The sequence below is a fragment of the Hyperolius riggenbachi genome, chromosome 12, assembly GCF_040937935.1.
Source record: "Hyperolius riggenbachi isolate aHypRig1 chromosome 12, aHypRig1.pri, whole genome shotgun sequence".
In the NCBI taxonomy this organism is placed as follows: Eukaryota; Metazoa; Chordata; class Amphibia; order Anura; family Hyperoliidae; genus Hyperolius; species Hyperolius riggenbachi.
In genome coordinates, this window is record NC_090657.1 from 116,178,286 (window position 1) to 116,195,041 (window position 16,756).

Here is a 16,756-nt window from a genome sequence, read left to right on the forward strand (position 1 = left end):
TTAATAAGATTCACTGGAACCCTGTATCAGCTGGGTTCTGAACCACAGATCTGCCCCCTTGCAGAAAATGGCCCTGGCCTTTTCTATATCAGATAAAGAAAAGGTCTTTTTCTGCAAAGTGGCAGGGCTGCATGCTTGCTGATACCCAGCAGATATAGGGCTCTGGTGAATCTATTTATACAGACAACATACTAGGACATTCATCTTGACATTGACAGGCCAGGATGGCTGACGGTGAAGTTTCAGCTTCCCGTCCAGGAGCTTTTTGTTCCCAAAAGCAGATGCCATCTTAATATAGCTTTAAAATTCCTAAGCTTTGGCAGTGATGAACTGCCTTTTCTGCATGAGCATGTCTCATGATAAGCCATTTTAGCCAGATTTGCACAGCTAGACTTGAAAGGGTTAAGCTTGGCGTAGAGCACGCATACATTTTCTTGTGATTGAGCGAACTGCCTTTTATGTTACATACTTTCAAGCAACAAGATTGTAATATGCAAATTAGAGGAGTCATGGATTTTTATACTGACTCCACAGCCCTTTAACCACCCTAGCGTTCTGGACGAGCTGAGCTCGTCCAAGAAAAAGTTGCTGCTAGTGTTTCGGACGAGCTCAGCTCGTCCAGCACTTCCCCCACTCACCGCTGTGCAGCGCGTGCATTCGGCCGCCTTCTCTGTGCTGCTGCGGCTGCTGCGGGGCTCCCTCTCCCTCCAGCTGGGCTCTGATCGCCGGTCCCCGGCTCCCCCGATCCTCCGGTCCCCGCTCCCCTCTTCTCTCCGCAATTCTCCGGAGATCCGTCAGTCAGGGAAGATGGCGTAGCCCAGCCACTTCCTCTGACGCCGTCTCCTGCGCCCCCTAGTGTCCGTCGCGGCGACAGCATCATTAGATTACATAGGGAAACAAACTCTATGTAATCCAATCATGCTACTGTAATTCAAAAAGTTGTTTGCACAAACACCTGTCAGCTCTCAATAAAAGCCCTGAACCGTTACTGCCTCTCCCTCTTTCAGAGTCCCCAGCGTCCAGTGTTAGTCTGTTGTCAGCTATCATCTGTGATTTCTGTGCGATTTCTGTGCGATTACTGCTTTTTTCCAGCCTTAGCTTCGTTCATATTACTGTCAGATTGCGTATTGCTTTCCGTCTTTTTCAAGACGCTGTGATCCCTGTGCGTTTGCTTTTGCTGTTTTTTTTTTTGTCGCTGCCCGTGACCCCGTACCCTGCTTGGGGTCATGGCCTCGTCCTCCCGGAGGCGTGTGCGTGACGAGGAGTTGCTGGATGTCCTCGAAGCAAGCAACAGCGAAGACGAGCTCCTAGAGGAATCGACAGACAGCGAGGTTCCCGGTAACCTGTCTTCGGAGACGGAGACCAGTGAAGAGGAAGCCGAGGAGCCAGTGACGGTCGCACGTACCTGGTGTGAGCTGGGGAGCCCCACTCAAGCTCCGCCACCCAGGTTCCCCTTCACAGGGGCACCCGGGCAGAAGATCGTGTGCGACGAGAGTCCGCTGTCCTTTCTGGAGCTCTTCCTGACTGATGACGTCATCCGCAAGATCGTTGAGGAGACGAATCGCTATGCAGCGCAACATCAGCAGGAATCTTCTCTACCCAGGTTCTCGCGGAGCAGGAAGTGGGAACCTGTGACCAGCAACGACATCTCGGTGTTCCTGGGGCTCGTCATCCTCCAGGGAGTTGTTGGTAAGCCGCTGCAGAAGTGGTACTGGACCACTAATAAGATCCTCAGTACGCCCTTCTTTGGATCTGTTATGTCCGAGCCACGGTACACCCTCATCATGAAGTATTTGCACTTCGGAAACAATGAGGAGTTTGATGAGGCCACCCATCCCGCACCCAAGCTGAAAAAAATTTGGGACCTATACCAGATGATTGTTGCGAACTTCAAGGCTGTGTATGTTCCAGATCGCGACATCACGGTTGACGAAAGCCTCATGGCATATAAGGGGAGACTGAGCTGGGTGCAATTTATTGCATCAAAAAGGGCACGCTTTGGGGTGAAGTCGTTTATGCTCTGTGAGGCCAAGTCCGGGTACATCTGGAACTCTGTAATTTACACGGGCAAAGGCACCAAATTTGCCCCTCAGTTCAGCCAGTTTGGGTGTGCCACCTCCTCTGTCCTAACCCTAATTGAGCCATTGCTCGATCAGGGGTACTGCCTGACGACAGACAATTTCTACAGCTCCCCTGAACTTTTTGATTACCTGGTCCAGCATAAAACCGATGCCTATGGTACCTTGAGGGCTAACCGTCGCAATCTGCCGCCGGCCTTTTCTGCCAGGAAGCTGAAGAAGGGGGAGGTCGTTGCCTGGCAGAAAGGCAAAATGATGGCTCTGAGGTGGAAGGACAAACGTGTGATGTATGTGTCCTCAGCACTATTCATAATGCCGAGACTGTCCGCATCACCAACAGGAGTAAACAGGAGGTGGATAAACCCAAAGCCATACTGGATTACAACACTATGGGGTGTGTGGACAGGGCTGATGGAGCCATGACCTTCTACCCGGCTGTCCGCAAGCAGCAGCGGAAATATTATAAAAAAAATTTCCGCCACTTACTTGAGCAGTGCTTGTGGAATGGCTATGTGCTATACAAGAAAAGCTGTGTAAGGCCTGTACCCCACCATGACTTTGTCTGGCAGCTGACGGAAGCAATCTGCATGAAGTACCCCCCACCAGAGTCAACATCTAGACCGGGGCGCAGGGCATCATATGTCGTGAATCCGGCACGGCTTTCAGGGAGACACTTTGTGGAGTACTTGCCACCGACCCCACAGAAAGCAAACCCTACAAGAAGGTGCGTTGTTTGCTGCAATAAGAAGGACAAGGATGGCAAAAAGATGCGGAAGGAGACCCGCACTTTTTGCCCCGACTGTGACGTGGCACTTTGCGCATTACCATGCTTCAAGATCTACCACACTAAAGAAGTGTTCTAAAGTACACTTGTACCCTGTATAATTTTGTTTCTGCCTTCATTTATTTATTTCTGCATTGATTTATTTATTTCTGCATTTTCTTTATATTTCTGCATTGAGGAAAAATGCAAGGTATTTCAGTTTGTCATTAATAAATTTTATTTTATTTTTGACAAGAATTAGTGTTTGACACTTTTATTATACTCAGAATGTATACTAAACTCTTGCTTGGCTCATTTTGGTAAGTTACAGGAAAAAAGGTGCTGAAAATTAAATGTACCGCTTTTTGCACAGAAATCCTTGGGAATCAGAACGCCGAGGTGGTTAAAGGACATTGACCTTCTAGAACTGGTACAAAGACAGGCAACCAAATTAATCAGAGGGATGAAAGATCTCACTTATCAAGAAAGGTTAGACAAACTGGGCTTATTTAGCTTGGAAAAAAGGTGACTGAGAGGTAACCTGATTAACATGTATAAATACATCAGAGGGCAATAAAAAACTTGGAAAATTAGCTTTTTGTCCCTAGGGTTGTACAGTGGACAATGAGACATGATCTGTGTATGGAGGAGAAAAGTTTTTGCCACCTATTTAGAAAGGGGTCCTTTACAGAGGATCATTTAAAAAAAACGCAAGTGGAAAAGGGTGCGACTATAGGTTATAGCGGTTATACAGAAATCTTGGAGCAAACAGTATTCAATTGGCGATATAATAACGGCTACAATTTGTAGCTGCTATTTTTAATTTGTTGCTGCTATTTGTAGCTGCTATTTTCTATGTGTAGCCGCAGAGATTAAGTGTTAGGCACCACCAGGGGTGGGGTTAAGGGGTAGTCAACAAGTACAAGTGAGATGAAGAAAAAGTATCTCGGCACTTCGGCAGATTGGAAACAGGAGGCTAGGCCAACACCAGTTACTATTGCATGCAGTCTGATCCCAGTCTATGCACAAACATCAATGGTGGAAATCCTGCACAAGGGACGTGCTTCCAGTCTGTTTTTTTAGTAGAATACAATCATAGAAAAGTACAATGGAAGTAGACCAGGCACTGCCTCTTTAACTTGCTTTTAATTCTGTTTTTAGCCAAAGAAATTACAAACACATTTTCAGTGTCAATACAGACCCTCCGCGCACGCCTCCGCGCACGCTGTTGGCTCCAAAGGCTATGACAAAGTGAGGTGAGAGGTGGGTGGGCGGGGAAGTGGTTGCTATGCAACCAAAACGTTGCACTGTGTGACTATAGGATAAGCAGCCAGTGGACATGGGGAAGTGATTATGATACGCTACGCGACTTAGACGTCGTGCGACTAAAACAAAAATTAAATAAATAAAGGTAATTAGACATGAATTATTCATGACACTAAGTGCTACCTATCGTTATAAAGCGCATAAAATTCATTACTGTGCAATAAACTTCTGTGATTTTGTGCTTTAAACATTAATGCCATTATAACATTCCATATGTGATACGTGTGCACGTTACATAACGAACGTCCTATTAAAAAGGTAATAAACACCGCAACTTGCATACTAAGCTGGCAAGGCATCACCTTCCCCATCATGAATTCTTTATATAAAACTCCTTATATAACATTATTTTGTTTCGTTTTATTTAAATACTATATACCAAAACCCCTTCCCTCTCTTTAGCCATTATTTCTCAGTTTTCAGCCATTATAGTTTTAAAATAAAACGTTTTACTGTGGCTAAAACAGGCACAGCACTGGACTCTGGAGGAGAGGTGAGAGCACATAAGGGGGACAGGGGCAGATAGTGGCACAAGGGGACAGGGAGGCACAAAGGGGGACAGAAGGAGCCTAGGCACAGTGGCACAGCGAGGTGCACAGGAGGCAGAGGTAGCCCAAGGGTACAAAATATGCATGGGGACAGAGGGAGGCACAGGGGTACAGAAGGAGGCATGAGGGCTGGAAGGAGTCACAAAGAGACAGGAGACAAAGGGGGACAAAAGGAGGCACAAAGGGGGACAAGAAGACACAAAAGTACAGAAGGAGGCAGAGTGGAACAGAAGGAGGAACGGAGACAGAAGAAGGCACAGGAAAACAGAACAAGGCATAAAGGGGGACAGAATGAGGACCAGAAGGAGACACAAAGGGGAACAGAAGGAGGCACAGGGGGACTGAAGGAGGAACAGGGGGATAGAAGGAGACACAGGGAGATAGAAGAAGGCAGAGAAGGAGGCACAGTAAGAAAGAAGGATGCACAAAGGGGACAGTAGGAGGCACAGGGGGTCCAAAGTAGGCACAGGGGGACTGAAGGAGGAACAAAGGGGGACAAAAGGAGGAACAAAGGAAGACAGAAGGAGGCACACAGTGGCACAGAGGGATATGGCACAGTGGTGGATGCCTGCAACTTACACTATCCAGGCTTCGTAATGTCTACTTTCCAGTGAACTGCGATGCTGCTGCTCCTCAGGGCACCGAACTTCCTGCTGCTACACACACGCAGCAGAAACAGGTGATAGAATACCCATGGGGGTGGGGCTTAGTTCAGAAACAGGGCTTAATCCGGGGCATGGTGCCCCCAAGAACCAATGGCACTCTAGGCAATGGCCTGGAATGCCTTCGCCTAAAAACAGCCCTGCATGAGCACATCAGCTGCTTTAGGGTGTATGTGCTGTTATGCTGTGTTAGGTTTTTTTTTTTGTTGTACCAAAAGTGGTGCTGTGCATTATCACCAAACATTTCCACTCTGGTCTTGTCTTTCCAAAGTTTCCTTAAGTTCTGTTTGGTAATGTTTTCAGATTTTACTTTGCAAACTTAGTCATGCTGCTTTTTTTTTTATTTTTAAAAAGGGTACCTGAAGTGATATGTGAAATGATGAGACAAACATGTATATATACCGTATATACTCGCATATAAGCCGACCCGCATATAAGCCGACCCCCCAACTTTTACCTGAAAAACCAGGGCAAAATGATTGACCCCCATATAAGCCGGGGGTAGGAAATGCTGGATTGGTGCAGGCCGCGTGACCCCCCAGTGTGTCCCAGTATAGCTAGTATAAGTGCCCAGTATGGGTAGGTAGTGCCTCAGTATAGCCAGTATAGTGCCCCAGTATAGCTAGTAAAGTGCCCAGTATAGCCAGTATAGTGCCCAGTATAGCTAATAAAGTGCCCATTATTGGTAGGTAGTGCCCCAGTATAGCTAGTATAGTGCCCAGTATAGCTTCTATAGTGCCCAGTATACGGTACCTAGTATAGTGCCCAGTATAGCTAGTAAAGTGCCCAGTATTGGTAGGTAGTGCCCCAGTATAGCTAGTATAGTGCCCAGTATAGCTAGTATAGTGCCCCAGTATAGGTAGGTAGTGTCCAGTATAGCTAGTAAAGTGCCCAGTATAGGTAGGTAGTGGCCAGTATAGCGCTCCCCCCCCCCCCCGGCGGCCCCGGTGCTATTACCTGCTTAGGCAGCGGCAGCTTCCTACTCCAGGTTCCGCTCTCATGTTGCGTATTAAGTGATCACAGCGCGCCCGGTGCTGCTGATGTGACGATGCAGGGGGCAGGAAAGAGCGCGGCTCCCTGTAGCGGCGATGTGCATCGCCGTTACCGGGGGGGGGGGGGGGGATTGCGGGCCACCGACCACCAGGAAAGACTCGCATGCAAGCCGACCCCCCAACTTTTGACCCCCATCTCCCCGAAGCAAACATGATACTGTCGGTTTTAGTACAAACACATTTATTTATATACTCCAACATACAGCGCAACGCGTTTCACGGGTATATTCCCGCCTCCTCAGAATAAAAAACCGACAGTATCATGTCTGCTTCGGGGAGATGAGTCCACCACCGCCTCCCAAGGAATTTTAAACTTTTTAGATATATTTTATTCTGTTGGTGCCTCTGTTCTCCTTACAATATACACATGTACAGTCTTATGCACATATTTTTGTCAGATCAAAATAAGTTTGGCACAGCTTCCAGCACAAATCTTCCTTTATTGCATGTAAAAAGCTCTAAAACATATGCACAATGCAAGACATCATGAACTGCAAAGCAATAACAGCCTGCTGTTTCAGGTTAGCACTCTTATTCGCACCGTATAGCAGTGCTAACCTGAAACAGCAGTGCAATGAGAGCAAGGGGCTGTAACTGCTTGCATCATATGATGTCTTGTGCATATCTTTTAGAGCTTTTTACATCCAATAAAGGAAGATTTGTACTGGAAGCTGTGACAATTTCTTTGGTACACAGATGAAGCTACTGGCACGTTGTCTTGAACCCATAAACTTTTAACCACTTACGGATTCTCGGTGCGTATATGTACGCCCCTGAATCCTGAAGTGTATTCCATGGAAACCGTTCCATGTCAGTTCACGGAGGGTGTCTCCGTGAACACCCTGCGAGCCGATCGGCGGCTCGCAGGGTAAATGTAAACACATGGGGAAGATCTTCCCCGGTGTTTACATGTATACGCCGCTGCTGCGCAGCAGCGCCGTAGAGGAGATCGGCGATCCCCGGCCTCTGATTGGCCGGGGATCGCCGGCATCTGATAGGCTAAAGCCTATCCCATCAGGCGCAGGACGGAAATCCGTCCTACGCCGCTCACAGGGGGAGGGAGAGGGAGGAAAGGGGAAGGAGGCCAGGAAGCGCTGCGGAGGGGGGCTTTGAAGAGCCCCCCCCCGCAAGCGCAAGCAGCCGGCGGCGATCAGACCCCCCCAGCAGGACATCCCCTAGTGGGGAAAAAAGGGGAGAAGTCTGATCGGCCTGGCTGCAACCTGATCTGTGCTGTGGGCTGGAGAGCCCACGCAGCACAGATCAGCACAAAATACCATGGTATAGAAGTGGTTAACATACTGCTTGTGCATTTTGACTTAAAGAGAATCTGTATTGTTAAAATCGCACAAAAGTAAACATACCAGTGCGTTAGGGGACATCTCCTATTCCCCTCTGTCACAATTTTGCCGCTCCCCGCCGTATTAAAAGTAGTCAAAAACAGTTTTAAAAGTTTATAAACAAACAAAATGGCCACCAAAACCGAAAGTAGGTTGATGTACAGTATGTCCACACATAGAAAATACATCCATACACAAGCAGGCTGTATACAGCCATCCTTTTGAATCTCAAGAGATCATCTGTGCTCTTTCCCCCTGCAGGTCTCATCCACTGAAGAGTGACAGGCCGATTGTTTCTTCCTGCAGACAGCTCTGTGTCTGTAATTCCTCAGTATGTGACAGCCCCAACTCCTTTCACAGCCTAACAGAGGATGATTTATCCAGCTTGTAAAAGGCAGCTCTCTTCTCTCACTGACTAGTGAGCAGAGAGGCTGCCTAATGTAAATACACACGGGGGAAACACACACGGGAGTGTGCATAGAGGGGGCCTGGAGGGCCTGAAGAGTTGGCAGTCTTCCAGACACAGGGCGATAAATCTGACAGGGGAAAGATAAGTTGATTTATTACAGAGACGGTGATAGTAGAAAGTGCTGCAGTAAGCCAGAGCACATTAGAATGGGTTTAGGAACTTGTAGGATAGTAGAAAAAAGGATGACATTTTTGTTACAGAGTCTCTTTAAGCCTCATACACACGTACAAGGACTGTGACCCAAGATGGATTGGGACTCGATACCTCAGGCGACAGCACAGAGACGAGTCTGTACAGACACGTCACTACTCTGTTCGTTATGGACGTGTCCTATTGCTATGCAGGGGTGAGGAGGGCTGATGGATCAATAGTTACAATTCTTTATTTGCAAAAATAAAAGTAATATACCCTCTTGACATACAAATACATTTTTAATATGTATTTTTTTTAACCATTTTCCCGCCACAGGTTATTTCCTCAGAGCAATTTTCATTAACCACCCTGGCGGTAATGACGAGCCTGGCTCGTCCAGCAGAAACCTGCTGAAAGTGGTAATGACGAGCTAGGCTCGTCAATGCTGCCATGGAGATTTCCTGTTTCTCTGCACCGCTGGCTCCACTTTTCCCTCATCAGAGGGATTCCCCAGGATGGCTGGATGCCGGACTGCACGCTGCGGGTAGCGATCTGTGCTACCCACAGCATGCAGAACTAGCATCCAGCCACCCTGGGGAATCCCTGTGCAGCCAGCGGGGCAGAGTATGCGGCGGTAGAATCCCCCTTCTATGTGTGCGGATGGCCGATCTGAGGCTCCCCATTCTAAGCAGGGGGGGGGGGGGGGGGAATCCCCCTTCTATGTGTGCGGATGGCCGAGCTGAGGCTCCCCCTTCTAAGCAGGGGGGGAATCCCCCTTCTATGTGTGCGGATGGCCGAGCTAAGGCTCCCCCTTCTAAGCGGGGGTAGGGGTGGGGGGAAACCCCCTTCTATGTGTGCGGATGTCTGGGTGGGGGATCCTCCTTCTATGCGGTGTGCTGTGGGTGTCCCCCTCCTCCCATCTCCTCCCTCACGATCTCCCCCCCTGCCCCCTGATCTCCTGCCCCCCCCGAAGCACCTTGAGGCGGGATCTACTCACCCGAGGTCTCTATCCTGCGGCGGCTGGCGCACTTCCTCCTCCATTGCCGAAGTCCCGGTCTGTGTAGTTACAGTACGAGGCTTGGTGACGTCACCAAGCCTCGTACTGTAACTACACAGAGAACGAGACTTCGGCAATGGAGGAGGAAGTGCGCCAGCCGCCGCAGGAGAGAGCCCTCGGGTGAGTAGATCCCACCTCAAGGTGCTTCGAGGGGGGGGGGGCAGGAGATCAGGGGGCAGGGGGGAGATCGTGAGGGAGGAGATGGGAGGAGGGGGACACCCACAGCACACCGCATTGAAGGAGGATCCCCACAAAGTAGGGGGATCCCCCACCCAGACATCCGCACACATAGAAGGGGGATCCCCCCCCCCCGTTTAGAAGGGGGAGCCTCAGCTCGGCCATCCGCACACATAGAAGGGGGATCCCCCCACCCACAAACCTGGCTCACTATACATCTATACATCTGCCTACCTATACATCTGGCTCACTAGACATCTGGCAAACATCTGGCTCACTATATACTTGGCAAACATCTGGCTCACTATATAACTGGCAAACATCTGGCTCACTATATACCTGGCAAACATCTGGCTCACTATATACCTGGCAAAACATCTGGCTCACTATATACCTAGCAAAACATCTGGCTCACTATATACCTAGCAAAACATCTGGCTACCTATTCCTGGCTAATACATCTGGCTACCTATTCCTGGCTAATACATCTGGCTACCTATTCCTGGCTAATACATCTGGCTACCTACACCTGGCTAATACATCTGGGTCTTATACTCACCATTGGCGTGCTGATCCCTCGTCACGTACCTCTGATAGCTTCCACAGAGCCTTCCTCCATGTCCCTTGACGGATTTTGCTTCTCCCTCGGCGATCACATGTCCCCCGTCAATCGGCGTTGATGGCACCAGGGTCACACAGCATCATCAACATCTCGCAGCAAACACTTTTTTTTTTTTATTGAATTCAATACAATAACCTGAATTGAATTCAATATATAAAAAAAATTGATTGCAAAAAAAAAAATTGGTTGAAAATTCTGGGGAAATAGAACGCCAGGGTGGTTAATTTGCCAATAACTTTATTGATACCTATCACACTAAAATGGGAACACAGGGACACCGAGAGCCCAATGTAGTATGTAGTGTAGTAGTATGGTGAAAAGTAAGTATAGGATACTCACAAACCAGGGTTACCTTTCAGGCAACCACTGTAACAGCAGGTAGGGAGATTACGCCTGTCCCTACTCAGGGATAAGAAGTCGCTCTCTGTAGATAGGAAGAAACGTAAAACGTTTTCCGCCCTTTCACCAGGGTGGATAGAAATCAATGCAAGTGAACAGAGGAGCCAAAAGAATAAAACAATATGATAAACATTTTAAAACATGGATGTGGTTGTGGTGGATTTTTGACTACTCCAAAAGGCACTTGGAAACAAGTGTTTCAAGGGATAACAAAAATTATTTATTTATACACTCCACGATTTCACAACGCGTTTTGCAGGTGTATATAGCTGTGGGACAGAGAGAACTCAATTTCAGATACAACCGGTACTATATCTAAAAATTAATAATGCATACAAAAATGATACATTTTCAATATATTCTAGTAATTAATTCCTTTTTTTTGTATAGCTCTTTTCTTCTGTCGGACTCAAAGCGCTTGTGAGTCACTAGAACGCACTCAGTAGGCAGTAGCAGTGTTGGGGAGTCTCGCTTAAAGAGGAACTCCAGTGAAAATAATGTAGTAAAAAAAGTGCTTCATTTTTTTACCATAATTATGTATAAATGATTTAGTCAGTGTTTGCTCATTGTAAAATCTTTCCTCTCCCCGATTTACATTCTAACATTTATTACATGGTGACATTTTTACTGTGGGCAGGTTATGTAGCTGCTCCTAGCTGTTTTGGCTGTTAGAGACAGCTGTAAACAGCTAATTCCTGTCTGTGAACATTGTTACATTGTGGCAGTTTGCCCAGAGTACCGCGGTACTCAGAGCTTCTTGTGGGAGGGGTTTCAGCACAAAATCTGTCATACAGCGCCCCCTGATGGTCTGTTTGTGAAAAGCATTCTATTTCTCATGTAAAAGGGGGTATCAGCTACTGATTGGGATAAAGTTCAATTCTAGGTTGGAGTTTCTCTTTAAAGAACTCCTTACTGAATAGGTGCTGGCTTACTGAACAGGCAGAGCCTAGATTCGAACCCAGGTCTACTGTGTCAGAGGCAGAGCCCTTAACCATTACACTATCCAGCCTAGTAAACATCTAGACAAACGTTAGGCTGAACAGTCCTAATTCATATTGCCGATAGGGACACACATCAACTAATTTCATAATAAAAACACAAACGTAAAAGTAGAAATCATTTGAATACAGGTCTAATGCTACCACCCACCCGCCCCACTCTCACGCTACCTGATTAACTCCTGCTCCCCCTATTGGTCCCCTTGGCCAGAACTCTGCATTTAAGGCGCCAAGCGACAATTATACCGCAGAGGCGCTTAATGCAGACCTGGACTACTACTGGTGAGTACTTTTTATGTGTTACCTCTTGCTACACCCTGTTTGTTTGCATTCTTGCCACTACCTCAACCAATTGCTGCTAGCCAACTCTTTAGTCTTTATTGGACTCTTATACCATATGTCAATTTCCCCCCCCCCCCCCCCCCTCAACTAGACCCTCCCAATGCTGTTCCTGCACCATAACTATGTATCACAACCCCTCTTGTACACATACCTTATCATTTACCCCCAGATTTAATTCACACACATACTGCTATTACTCATACTGTACATCTACCATTGGCATGTATTCAACTGATTTCTTTTTAACTGTGATTTCTACTTTTTACGTTTGTGTTTTTATTATGAAATTGGTTGATGTGTGTCCCTATCGGCAACATGAATTAGGACTGTTCAGCCTAACGTTTGTCTAGATCAAGCATGGGCAAACTTGGCCCTCCAGCTGGTAAAGAACTACAAGTCCCACTTTGCATTGCAGGAGTCTGACCGCCACAGTCATGACTCATAAAGGCAAATGCATTATGGGACTTGTAGTTCCGGAACAGCTGGAGGGCCGAGTTTGCCCATGCCTGGTCTAGATGTTTACTGGAATATATTGAAAATCTATTATTTTTGTACAGATTATTAATTTTTATATATATAGTACCGGATGTATCTGAAATTGAGTTCTCTCTGTCCCACAGCTATATACTCCTTTTTGAATTGCCTGAAGAAGTGGAGTCACGCCCGCGAAACGCATTGTGAAATCATGGAGTGTATAAATTCTTTTTGTTATGCCTTGAAACATACTTGTTTCCGAGTGTCCTTTGGAGTGGTCAGAAAGCCACCACAACCACGTCCATGTTTTAAAATTTTTATCATATTGTTTTATTCTTTTGGCGCCTCTGTTTACTTGCATTTATCACAGTAAAATGGCCTATATATTTTTTTTTTACACAAATTAGGCTTTCTTTGGGTGGTATTTTTTGCTAAAATTATTTAAATGTATATGCATTTTAAAGGGAATAAGAAAAAATATATATTTTTCAGTTTTCAGCCATTATAATGCTACGGTAGATAAAATACACATGTTTTATTTGCCCATTTGTCTGGTTATTACAACATTGAGGCTAATTTCACACCAGGACGTTGCGTTAGAGGGGGCGTTAAGGTCGCATAACGTCCCCCTAACGGAACGCCTGGTGGTGCTGGATCTGGACGTCAGAGTGAGCCGCGTTGTGCAGCTCACTCTGGCGTCAGTGATGCCGTGATGCGCACTCTTGTGCGCATGCGGCATCACGTGGTCCCGCCGGCCAATCGCCGCACAGAGCGGCCGCTCCAGGAAGTAAACACTGTACGTCACAACGTGCAGTGCATATTAATTAGCCATGTGCCTGGCCGCTCTCCGCTCCTCCACAAGATTACTGAGCATGTGCAAGCAGTCTAACGCGGCTCAGCCGCGTCTAAAGTACTGCATGCAGTACGTTGTCTTGTGACGCAGCGTTACAATGTAACGCAACGTGGGCACTGTGAACAGCCCCATTGATTTTTCATTACTGTGCGGTGGGCTGCGTTACAGGCTGCTCTAACGTGCGCCTGTAACGCCCCACTGTGAAACCAGCCTTAAACCACACGTTTTATTTGCCCATTTGTCCTGGTCATTACATTTAAATTATGGTGCTAGTACAACGTATGGTTACAATATTTTATTTTGAAATCATTTTATGTTTCTTTATACTATATAAATAATTACAAGCCCTTATTTGCAAAAATAATAGTTATGTACTATTATGACATACATCTTAAAAAAAAAGCGGAGTCTCCAAAGTAACTATTTATGGGTTTTATTTTTTAATGCTGTCACTTTTTTTTAACAAGTGGTTTATTTTGGTAACTATCGAGAAGGAGAAAATAAGGGGTTAAAATTAATGGGGGGATTTATTTATTTTAATATATGTAGGCATATTTAAAATTTTTGGTCACTAGATGTTCCCACACTATCCTATGTACTGAACACTGTGTCAGGCTGGATCCACACTATTAGCGCTTTTCTGAACGCTTGCTGAGCGCTTGTGATTGCTGAGCACTTTCTAAGCGCTTTTTAAAAATCACTCACATTCACTTTCATTAAAATTACGGTAAAAATCACATAAAAATCACTACAATCGCGCAAATTGCATATGCAGCAATTTTTATGTGATTTTTTACCATGATTTTAAAGGGGCACTATGGCTAAATTCTTTGTTTTTTGTGGCTGTGATATTTATAGCTGTAGGCGGAGAATAGTTAGGAACATGCAATGTGGCAGATGATTTATTTTCTTTTTACACTAACACCATCCTTGTGTAGGTTTAGAGTCGCGTCGGCAGATTTACCTTACTGACGAGACTCAGGCTAATCCATTATAGTGCAGGAGGCATCTGTCCCTGCTGTTGTGCTGCCGTTGTTGGTCTCCCCTCTCGGAAGCGCTGGTAGCATATTCCATCTTTAAACTGAACAATCGTGCAGTTACATAGCTCTCCCCATCAGCAGTAAAGTGTATCAATGTGCCGCCGTGCAGTGCGAGTGGCACGCAACCTCCATCTGCGGTGGGAAGCAACCGCTGTGTGGAGAGGGACGCAGCCTCACTGATGATGCTGCCCGGCAAGGACCCCTGTAGCGAAGCTGGCAATGAAATGGACAGCTATTGTTGTCCATTTCTATGGTTACCAGCCTTCGCTGTTTGAAGTGCGCAGTGAAGCGGCAGCATGAGAGAGCAAACACAGCGCATGTGCTCTCATGCCGCCGCTACACTGCGCACTTCAAACAGCGAAGGCTGGTAACCATAGAAACGGACAACAATAGGTGTCCGTTTCATTGCCAGCTTCGCTACAGGGGTCCTTGCCGGGCAGCATCATCAGTAAGGCTGCGTCCCTCTCCACACGGCGGTTGCTTCCCACCGCAGATGGAGGTTGCCTGCCACTCGCACTGCACGGCGGCACATTGATACACTTTACGGCTGATGGGGAGAGCTATGTAACTGCACGATTGTGCAGTTGAAAGATGGAATATGCTACCAGCACTTCCGAGAGGGGAGACCAACAACGGCAGCACAACAGCAGGAAAAGATGCCTCCTGCACCATAATGGATTAGCCTGAGTCGCGTCAGTAAGGTAAATCTGCCGACGCGACTCTAAACCTACACAAGGATGGTGTCCGTGTAAAAAGAAAAAGAATAATCTGCCACATTGCATGTTTCTAACTATTCTCCACATACAGCTATAAATATCACAGCCACAAAAAACAAAGAATTTAGCCATAGTGCCCCTTTAATGAAAGTGAATGGGAGTGATTTTTTGAAAAAACTCATCAAGCACTCAGAAAAGCACTTATAGTGTGGGTCCAGCCTAAAACTGTGTTTTTACTTTCACTTTGTAAGTGATCACTGGCATCTCATTGACGCCAATGCTCATTTACTATGGGCACTTTGATCGGCTTTAGGAACATGTTCCCATTCAGCAATCAGTACTCTGCTGCGTGGGAGGTTGCGGGTGCACGCTGCTGCAAACAGGCAGATACGTGTACACTATACAGCAGTACGAAACCAGTTAAATTACACTTTTTAAAATTATTTTTTACAAATTTCATCTCCTCTAAGGAATATTGCAAAAATTAAGCACCTCATTCCTTCAGAGGATCTTCTAATCCTAGCTCACGCCTCCATCACATCACGGCTGGATTATTGCAATGCCCTTTATGCAGGCCTATCAAATAAAGACCTACACCACCTGCAGCTAGTACAGAATGGTGCCGCAAGACTATTAACAAGCCAACCCCACCATTGCCACATAACGCCAATCCTTTGCTCACTACACAGCCTACCCATAAAATGGAGAATACTTTTCAAAATTGGCATGTTAACATTAAAATCCCTGCATGACCTAGGCCCTAAATACCTGAAGAATTTGTTGCATCTGCATCACACCACCCACAACCTTAGATCAAAAGGATCCAATAACTTGACCACCCTCAGAGTCCAACTAAAAACCTTTGGAGCCAGAGCTTTCTGTCATACTGCTCCTACCCTGTGGAATGGCTTGCCAAACTTAATCAAGACAGCTCCAACCCTGGACACATTTAAATCAAAACTGAAAAGCCATCTGTTTAGTCTGGCATTTATCACATAACTTTTTTTTTATCACCTGTACGCATCACTATGTATTGATCTGAGACAAGCTTATGTGCTTTGGGTCTACAAAAAAAAGCGCTTTACAAATGTTTTGTCTTTGTTGTTGTATTTTGCTAACTATAGGGTGGGGGTGAAAGGAGTTAAAAACAAAAATGTATTTATTTTTAATGGCAGCGCTTTCAGAAACTCATACCTGAATGTTTAATAGTATAAGATGTGCAGAGCTCCAATACTCCTGGACTAAAGTACACACCAACACTCATTACAGGCACAAAACAATGGGGGAACATAACTTCAGTGAAGGGTGAACCTACACCTGAATGAATTATCTGCCACAATGTGCAAAGCTCCAATGACCACTGGATTAGACTACACACCTAGCTTCACTTCAGGCAAAGGGGGGTGTTAGCTTCAGAGATAATATGTGCACAAATTATGCTTACTAGACTTCCCCACGGCTGTGACGGACCCCCTTGGGGAAGACCTAACGCTAAACCTAACGCTAATCTAGCGATAAAAACACAACATTTCCAGTGCAGCTAATCAGACAAATGGTATACACATTTGATAAAACATACATACAGACTGGTGACAGCGCTCATGGATGCATTCGCTTGCAAACCTACAGTGGCAATGCACAGCCCCTCTGGACTAAATACACGCCCTGAATGCAAAGCAGATGCAAATTGTGTGCTAATTCTAATCTAAAG

General features: G+C 46.2%; 1 protein-coding gene across 2 annotated transcripts in view; it reads right to left on the reverse strand.

Moving 5' to 3' along the window:
- The window catches only part of GGA3 (golgi associated, gamma adaptin ear containing, ARF binding protein 3), a 257,926-nt gene that overhangs the window by 48,566 nt on the left and 192,604 nt on the right, over positions 1-16,756 (reverse strand). The window lies entirely within an intron of this gene.